Raw genomic sequence first — 9,106 nt, 5'->3', positions numbered from 1 at the left:
TCATATTACTGGCAGATAGCTGTTCATTACATTCCTTTGTTATTTACAAACTCCAGGTCTCTAAGACATTTTCCCTTTTTCATTTCACATTTATTAATTTCCTATTTTTTTTCTTGTTCAATTGTGTATATTATTTGTCTTTAAAATAATTAAAGTTGCTCTTAAGAGTGTTTTCTATCACTTTTTGTTCTTACTTTTCTCAGTCTTAGAATTATGTTTTTTCCTTCTTTGAATATAGTCTTTTTCTCCAAAAATTTGTGTTGATTATTTAGTCTATTTTCTCTAAATCTTTCTTATGTTTTGATTAATATAACTTATAGCTTTAAATTTTTCTTTAAGTAATTTTTAGTGATTCACACAAATTAGAAAAGGTTTTTCATTATTCAATTTTAAATATTTTGTGACTATTTTCTCACATTTATTAATTTTTAAAAATATATTTTTATTGGTGTAAGATAGGAAAAGAGAGGGAATGAGAGAGAGAAACATCAATGATGAGAGATAATCATTGATTGGCTGCCTCCTGCACATCCTTTCTTGGGGATCAAGACCACAACCTGGGCATGTGCCCTTGACCAACATCGAACCTAGGACACTTCAGTCTGCAGACCAACATTCTACCCACTGAACCAAACCATTTAGGGCCTCACATTTAATGTTTAATCAGTAGATAAGTTGATTTTTTTAAATTTCCCAGACATACACAATTTATTTTTTAGCTCTATAATTATTATTGATTTCTAATTTTATTACATTATGGTAAGAGTGTATAGTTTTCATGTTAATCCTTTAGAACGTCTGTATATATTAATGCTGTGTATATATGTTTAAAATTAATCTGTATTTTTTAATCTGTTGGATAGAAAGTTCTCTATGGAACTACTGTCCTAAATTTTTGAATCACTCTTCAAATTTTCTATAGTTTTGCTTATTTGTCTGCTTGATTTTTGAGAGACTATCATAAATTTTCAAATAAAATTCTTCTTCCCTTTTTTAAAGTTGAATTTTACATAAATAAAGAAAAGTACAAAAATTATCATAAAGTTAAAACACTCAGGTAATAAAGTAGTATATTACTAGGACTCTAGAACTGTCTCTGTGCCACTGTCAATCATTAGAATTCATCTAGCCCCAAAGGTAACAATCAGCGTCCTCCCGAATAGAGTTCTTTTACTTGTTTTTAAACATGACATACATTGAATCAAATAGTATATATATTTTTGTATCTGTCTTCTAACATTATATGAGAGTCATCCATATTATTGTACAATTATTGTTAATTCTTTTTTATTGTATTGTAGTATTTCATTGAATAAATACAATGGTACATGAATTCATTCTGCTGTTTATGGACATTTGCATTATGATCTGTATTGGCTATGGCAAATGACTAGAGGCCCAGTGCACAAAATTCGTGCACAGGGGGAAAGGGGTACCCTCAGCCCAGTCTGTACCCTCTCTAATCCGGGATTCCTCTCACATTGCAGGACTGCTGTGTCCTAACTGCTCACCTGACTGCCTGATTGCCCCTAACTGTCCCCCCTGCCAGCCTGATCACTCCTAACCTCCTCTGCCTGCCAGCCTGATCACCCCTAAATGCACCCCCCCTGCTGGCCTGGTCGCCTTATGCAGCCTGTTGTTCAGTCATGTAGTCATCCCTCACTAACCTTCCTGTCGGCCTGGTTGCCCCACACAGCCTGCTGTTCAGTCATTTGGTCATCCCTCACTAACCGCCCTGCTGGCCTGGTCACTCCATGCATCCTGCTGGTCGTTGCTGTTACGTGACAGCATCTTGGACAATTTGCATATTTCTCTATTATTATATAGTTAACAATATGAATATTTTCATCCATGTCTTTTGGTATGTGGATATCCTGCATTTTTATTGGGCATATTCCTAGAATATGTGTATGTTTAACTTAGTCAATACTACCCAACTTTGTATAAAGATGCAACAACTGCTCTGTCCTAGAATGCTTTAGGGCACAAAGGATACCCATGTCATCTTGCCTCCTCCCTAGACCACCCTTTTATGTATTCCATGCATGAAGTTTGTAAGGAAGGAGAACACTGTCGCTACTCACATGACCTCTCTGAAAGTCCATATGGTGTAGTGTTCAAGTATGCTCAGCGAGGGTACCATGTTCATGGAGTTCATGGAGACCGCTGCAGATATGAACATAACAAACCATCGAAACAGGAAGAAAGAAGCAACTGCTAAAGATCTAACTGCAAAATCACCTCTTGCTCCTTCCTCTACTCTCTCGTCAGTTCCAGTTGGACTGATTGTTGAAATGAACACCGGCAAAGCTGAATCAAGAAATTCAAACTTTGCAACTGCAGGAGCAGGTTCAGAAGACTGAGGGAATGCCATTGAGTTTGTTCCTTGCCAGCCCTACTGTAGCCGCACTGTCCCTATGCTGATGTTGGGGTGCACTAAAGCACCCTTTCAAGGCTCAGTGATCAAAGAAGAATCAGAGAAGGTGCCAACAGCAATGGGGTCAGAGAAGTAGCTTTGCCCCATGTTGAGGTTGAAGAGTGCTCCTATGGGGAGGACTGTGTGTATCTCCATGGAGACTCCTGTGGCAAGTGTGGGCTATCCAGAGGTCACAGCACATAAAATCTTGCATTAAGGCCATGAGAAGGACATGGCACTCTCCTTTGCTTTCTAGAGCAGTAAGGACAAAGTGTGTGGGATCTGTGTAGAGGCAACCTATGAGAAAGCCAACCTCAGTGAGCACCACTTTTGGATCCTCTCCCACCCCAACCACACCTACTGTCTCAAGTGCATTCACAAGTGGAGGAGTGCTAAGCAATTTGAGAGCAAGACCATTAAGTCCTTCCCAGAAGGCTGGATCCCACCTAACTTTGTCATTCCAAGTGAGAGTACTGGGTGGAGGAGAAAGAAGAGAAGCAGGAACTCACTCAGAAATATGAGGAGGCAATGAGCAACAAGGTGTGCAGGCATTTTGATGAAGGATGGGGGAGCTGCCCATTCGGAGGGAACTGTCTTTACAAGTATGTGAACCCTGATGGCCACAGAGAGGAGCCACAGAGGCAGAAAGTGGGATCATCAACCAGACACCGGGCCCGACAAAGGAACCACTTCTGGGAGCTCATTGAGGAAAGAGAGAAGAGCAACCCCTTTGACAACGATGGAGAAGAGGTTGTCACCTTTGAGCTGGACAAGATGCTGCTTATGCTTTTAGCTACAGGCGGGGCAACGAGCTGACTGACTCTGAAGATGAGTGGAACTTGTTTCACGATGAGCTGGAAGGCTCTTATGACTTAGATCTATAGCGGCTTTGAGTGATGTGTGAGCTGGTTTGCCGAACCCCAGACAAGAACTGTCCCCTGTGGGGATGTGGCAGTACCTGTGCTTCTCCTAGGCAGGCCTATTAGCTCCAGGTGCTGCCACAATACTTCTCCCCAGGGCCTGTCTTCTCACTCCTTCACCTTTCCCCACGGAGCATGCTATTTTCTCTGGTTTACAAAGTTACAATGGTAAACCTTAAAGTTTGTTTTTTGTAACACAAATTTAACAAACAGCTGGTGTAGGTTTGTTGCATCATCTGTTTTCAACCAGATTCACACAGCTGGAGGGTGTTCAAAAGTAGCAGCATTCACCCTGTTTTGGGGAGAAGGATCTGAACTGTGGCAGACTTGGAGGCGGATACTTGAGGTTTCTTCTGAAATCTGCACATCTGTGTTTTTATATCTGTTCCTTATCCAGCAGTCCCCACCCTGTGCACTTGTTCTGTGGTTTTTGGTCTCTTGTTTTATTGCACACAAGTAATAACTACTGGGTAACCATAACCAGGTGCGAGTGTGTTGAGATTTTTACTGTGTTGAGTACGACAGGAATATTCTGGAAGAACACATATCAATATAAAAGATATACTGGTATAAATGAAATGCAGACTCGAGGTTGACTCCCAAGAGCTGATAGATTTGGTATGGGTGAGTGTGAGTGTGTGGTAAGCTCTTCATCCCTGCAAAGATGCAGTGTTCTTAGCCTTAGTGGAAAACCTTGGCTTAGGGGTTCAGCCTAGTGTGGCATCTTAAAGAACAAAGCAGTATGTTGCTAGTTATTACTAGAGCAGGGCTAGCTTTGTCCGTCTATATTAAGAAATGGGCTTAGCCATAGAGGGTAAAACTGTCTGGTTATCCCATATATTAAGGAAAACTGGGTCTTGGATACACAGTTGCATTTAATGCTTAATGATCCTTTACACTCTACAGTTCAGGCACCTTTTGTCAAATCTTTGTCCTTGTTTGAAGGGTTTTTATATTTGTTATTTTGTGTGTGTGCGCGTGTGTGTGTATTTGCCTCATTCCTTGCCTGTGCTTTGCAGGTACACAGATTTGATTCAAAACTTTGTTCTAAGGTGTTTCTTATAGTGGAGTCATTGGTTTGGAGTAATAAATTATGCTTTCCCACCAAAGGGGGGAAGTGTTGGTAATCTACAAGACAAGGCAAATTGTTAGAAGAATTCCTGGCTTGGAATATTTAGCTTGTGTTTGGTTGCTGTTTCCTGAAAATAACTTGGAGATGCTCTGACTTGTCCCATCTATTGCTTTGATTCCTTGGATTCCAATCATTCTCTCCCTTTAAGAAAAAACAAGTCATTGTTACAGAGGCCTCTGTATTTTATAGCTGCCCTTTTCCCCTGGAATAAAACAATAAAATCCAAAAACAAACAAAAAGATACAACAGCTAACATTCCCAGCAGCAGAATGTAGGCGTTCTAGATGCTCCACATTTTTTTCCATTCCTGGTATTGTCAGTCTCAAATGAGCCCCAATGATGTTGGGAATTAATACCCCATGGCTGTTTTAGTGTTAATTGGCTATTAATATTTCTTTTCCATGTCCACTGTGGCTAGAGAGCTATCAGTTTCCTGAGTAGGGACTGCTGGGGATTGAGAAAAAGAAAGAAAGCGACAGATACAGAGATAGAGGAAAAAGCTGGGGTTGGGTGGGACAGCTGTCCTCTGATGGAGAGACAGTTACCCAGAGCAGATACAGTGTGATATTCTGGTGGGCCCAGATAATCGTGTTTGTTCCTGATGCTTGTCTGGGTTTAGATAATGAAACCCACCCCCTGGTACCTGGAGTTGAAGGTCAGGCAGACAACACTTCTGCCTCTGGCAAGGTGTGTTTCCAGGATGTGCTCTGCCAACTCCAGTAGATTCAGCTGACAATAATTAAAGGAATGCTCATGTGCCTCCCCAGGCACATGGCCTCGTGACTAGTACTATTGAGCAGTTTTTTACAAATGTATTGGCCACTTTATCACATGTCTGTTAAAATGTATTACCCATTAAAGCTGTCTTTTTCCTTTTGATTTGTAGGAATTTATTTATTCTGGATATGAGATCTTTGCCAGTTGCAAATACCTTCTCCCATTTCATGGTTCACTTTGACAATCCCTTAATCATGTTTTTTTATAAAATGAAATTCTTTTTTTCTCCTTTTAAATATGATTTTTATGAATTTTAGAGGAAAAAGGAGGGACAGAGAGACAGAGAGATACATATATAGAGAGAAACATTGATTGGTTGCCTCCCATATGCACTTCCACCAGGAATCAAACCTGCAACCTGGGTATGTTCCCTGACCCGGAATTGAACTTTTGACCTTTCAGTGCACAGATGACACTCAATCAACTGAAACACACCAATCAGGGCTGAATTTCTTTCTTTCTTTCTTTCTTCCTTTCTTTCTTTCTTCCTTCCTTTCTTTCTTTCTTTCTTTCTTTCTTTCTTTCTTTCTTTCTTTCTTTCTTTCTTCCTGTTAATATATTTTATTGATTTTTTACAGAGAGGAAGAGAGAGGGATATAGAGTTAGAAACATCCATGAGAGAGAATCATCCATCAGCTGTCTCTTGCACACCCCCCATTGGGGATGTGCCCACAACCAAGGTACATGCCCTTGACCGGAATCGAACCCGGGACCTTTCAGTCCGCAGGCCTATGCTCCATCCACTGAGCCAAACCGATTTTGGCTGAATTTCTTAATTTTAATACCTATATTCTAATGTATCATCTTTTATGGTTAGTAATTTGTATGTCCCTTTTAAGAAATCCTTGCTTATACCATGTTGAGAATTATATCCTCTTTTCTTCTAAATCAACACTGTCCATAAAAATATATTGTGAGCCACAAATCTGAACCACATATATAATTTTAATTTTTAAGTAGCCACATTAAAAACACAAATCAAAACTGGTGGAATTAATATAAATAATATAATTATAAGAAGATATTTTTTCTTCATTCTTTAAAAATAAGGTTTCAAATTCCAGTGGATGTTTTACACTCAACAGCACATCCCATTTTGAACTAGCCACATTTCAAGCGCCTGTAACCACATGTGTTGAATGGCTGTCTTGTATCATATCAACCCCATTTAGGAGCTTTAAATGACATACCACTTCCACTGAACCTTGCCATCCTTGTGTAACTGTTCTGGGTGTGTGGCACGAGGTAGCATATCTAGCAAGGAAAGGAGGTAGCTTATAGAAATCAAAGATCTTCAGCACCCACAGCCAATCAGGATCCCTTAGGAACTAAAACAGGGCCCCGCAATGCTGGCACATTCTAAGTTTCTTATTTCTGCATAGTCGCAATTTATTTCATGTGCATTTTTTCAACATGACAGAGGACAAGGCACCTAGTTGTTCTGAAGTCACATCTCCACAACTTCCAAGAGATGAGAAAAGATACATCTAATCCTGTTTAGAAAGAGCCCAGCTCAGGTCACATTCCTATACCCCACTGCCCGGGAGATGATTATTTTTGCCCAGGGTCGTTATGTGCCCATATTTATAATCTTGGGACAGAAATAATTTTCCACAAAGGGGAAGCTACCTAAGTATATCATGCCTGTTTCTTCCATGAGACGTGTTTAGGGAACTGAGGCTATTCCTTGTGCACTGTAAGCACTAAATAAATATTTGTAAATAGCAGAAGAATGGTCTCCTAACTTGACAGGAGGGTTTAAAAGAAGGTCTAAAGCAGGAGGAGGAATATAAATGCATTTGTTTGGAACTCATTTTTGTGATACACACATAGTTTATGTGTTTAAAACTGTTGACTATTAGGGTTTGTCAACACCAAAAGTAACAGCATTTTCTTGGTAATCTCCATTTTCTGCCAATATCTAGGTATTAGAAGAAGTATGCTGGTGTCTTTGGTAAATATGTGCCACTTTATAGAATTTTTTAGTTTGGCTCTATCTTATCCAATAGCACAACCCTTCTGGCCATTAGTCTAACTTTAGTAATTTTTCTTCATTAATTAAAAAAAAAATGCAAAGAAGGAGAATGTTCTTTTATATTGAAAGAACATTCCCCCTCCCCCCCACCTCTTCTTTAGAATTTATCTAACTTTCTCTCTGAGTGAGGTCTTGGTCTCAATTTATTAGTTCAGTCATTTAGCACAAAATGTAAAATTACAGTGTGCTCTGTCCTAGTTGGAGCCAGAACGCTGTTCCCTGGGATGCTGAATGTTCTACTTTTAACTCATATGTCTTCAGAGTGAATATGTTCCCCTTGTGGGGAGACAAAGGCCTCCTCTCTCCATTATGTTCATTCATCAGGAGAATTGTGTGAGTGGAAGGACTTGGAGGGGGAAAAATAGAAGAAGAATTTTTCCTTAGTTTTCTTCTTTTAGGACCTTCCAAGATTGAATGAGAAAAACTACCATTTTTTTAAACCTAAAATCTGGGTTAAAGTATTTATTTTGGCTGTAGAAAAACCCAGATTAGGTCTACCCAAAGCAAATTATGTAGGGTCAGGTAGACAATATAAAAGGGAATGATGTAGCCTCAATTATTTGGATGGCAGAGTATTTATTGTTGTGGTATAATCTTCTCAGGTGCCAACAGAACAAAATAGTTCTTACCTTCTGCACACTGCTCTCCTAGTGGCTGTTTCTTTCTTATGTCATCCCGAACCTCTCCCACCCCTTCTGTTGTTTCTGTTCAGACATTCCGAAGCATATTTGATAGTGTGCGTAACTGTAGCTTCAGGGTAATGTTAATGTGCAATTCTCATGGAATCCCAAACCACCTAAACCACAAACGTGATATCTGGGATTTCTTTTCTTTTTGGTATTTGTTTTATGGGCCCAATTAAGAAAGTTAGTAGGGTTTTTAAATATTTTGCTTTTCTTACTGTTTCAAGGTAAACAATTTAATCTTAGCTTATCTTTTTCATTCACTTTAAATTTATAATCATACTATAACAGTAGTTCATACACTTTAGAAAAAAAAAACTTTATACATGATGTCATTACCTTCCAAACTATTATTCTGTGTGTCCCTTTTAAAGCTTTTGCTATATTCATGTTTTTATGCCATTGTAATTATTACTCAATTTTAAAATTAGTGTATTTTAGTAATTCAATGGATTAACATACAAATGAAGACTATATATCTTTTATTTAGTTTAGGTGATCACCTAGGATTAATGAGAATCAGAAAATGACAATTTTCTAGAATCATTAGGATTTTAAAACTTGTCACACTAAGATGGTAATTTTAACTACTGGCTTATTATTGGCAGTAGGAATTTTTTATCTTTTAGTATTGAGTAAGGCTCATAATTGTTATGTGCATGACAGCGGCCATACAGAATCTTTCTAACTTTGTAAATATTAGATTTGATTGTGTTGCTAGGAAACCTCCCCTAAAATAAATAAATAAAATTCGCAGGAAACAGATTATAAAAAAAATCTAAATTTTGTTTCATAAGCAGCGCCTTCTGGGTTTCATTCTATTATCAAAACAGTTGCTTGTAACAGAAAAAGGGAACTCCACAATGCTGGGGCCATTTCCTGCTTCATTTCATACTTTCTTTCTTGAGTCAAGAGTTTTTGTTGCTCCCTAGGCGTTGCTTTAACTCTCTGGGAAGGTCTGTTACGCATTTACTCCTCTTGGATTGGTTAAGATCCCTTTTAAGTGTGTGTGCTTTGCTTTGTTCTCTGAAAGGCTTAGGTCATTTGAGCAACATCCTGCTACTGTTAAAAAAAAAAAAAAAAAAAAAAAAAAAAGAGCTGAGTCATGCTGGAGCCTTCTCATGTGGCTGATGCAAACCTGGA

The 9,106-nt window shown here is 38.7% G+C and overlaps 1 pseudogene across 1 annotated transcript; it reads left to right on the top strand.

Annotated features, from left to right (window-relative positions):
• The first annotated feature begins 2,041 nt into the window (after positions 1 to 2,041).
• On the top strand, positions 2,042 to 3,300 carry LOC311623726 (E3 ubiquitin-protein ligase makorin-1-like; annotated as a pseudogene). The gene has a single exon. The product of its transcript is annotated as an E3 ubiquitin-protein ligase makorin-1-like (transcript).
• The last annotated feature ends 5,806 nt before the right edge of the window (positions 3,301 to 9,106 follow it).

The sequence above is a fragment of the Pipistrellus hanaki genome, assembly GCF_964339955.1.
Source record: "Pipistrellus hanaki genome assembly, chromosome: 5".
Lineage (NCBI taxonomy): Eukaryota > Metazoa > Chordata > Mammalia > Chiroptera > Vespertilionidae > Pipistrellus > Pipistrellus hanaki.
The sequence above is the reverse complement of the archived record's forward strand: the minus strand, read 5'-3'. Positions and strand labels throughout refer to the sequence as shown.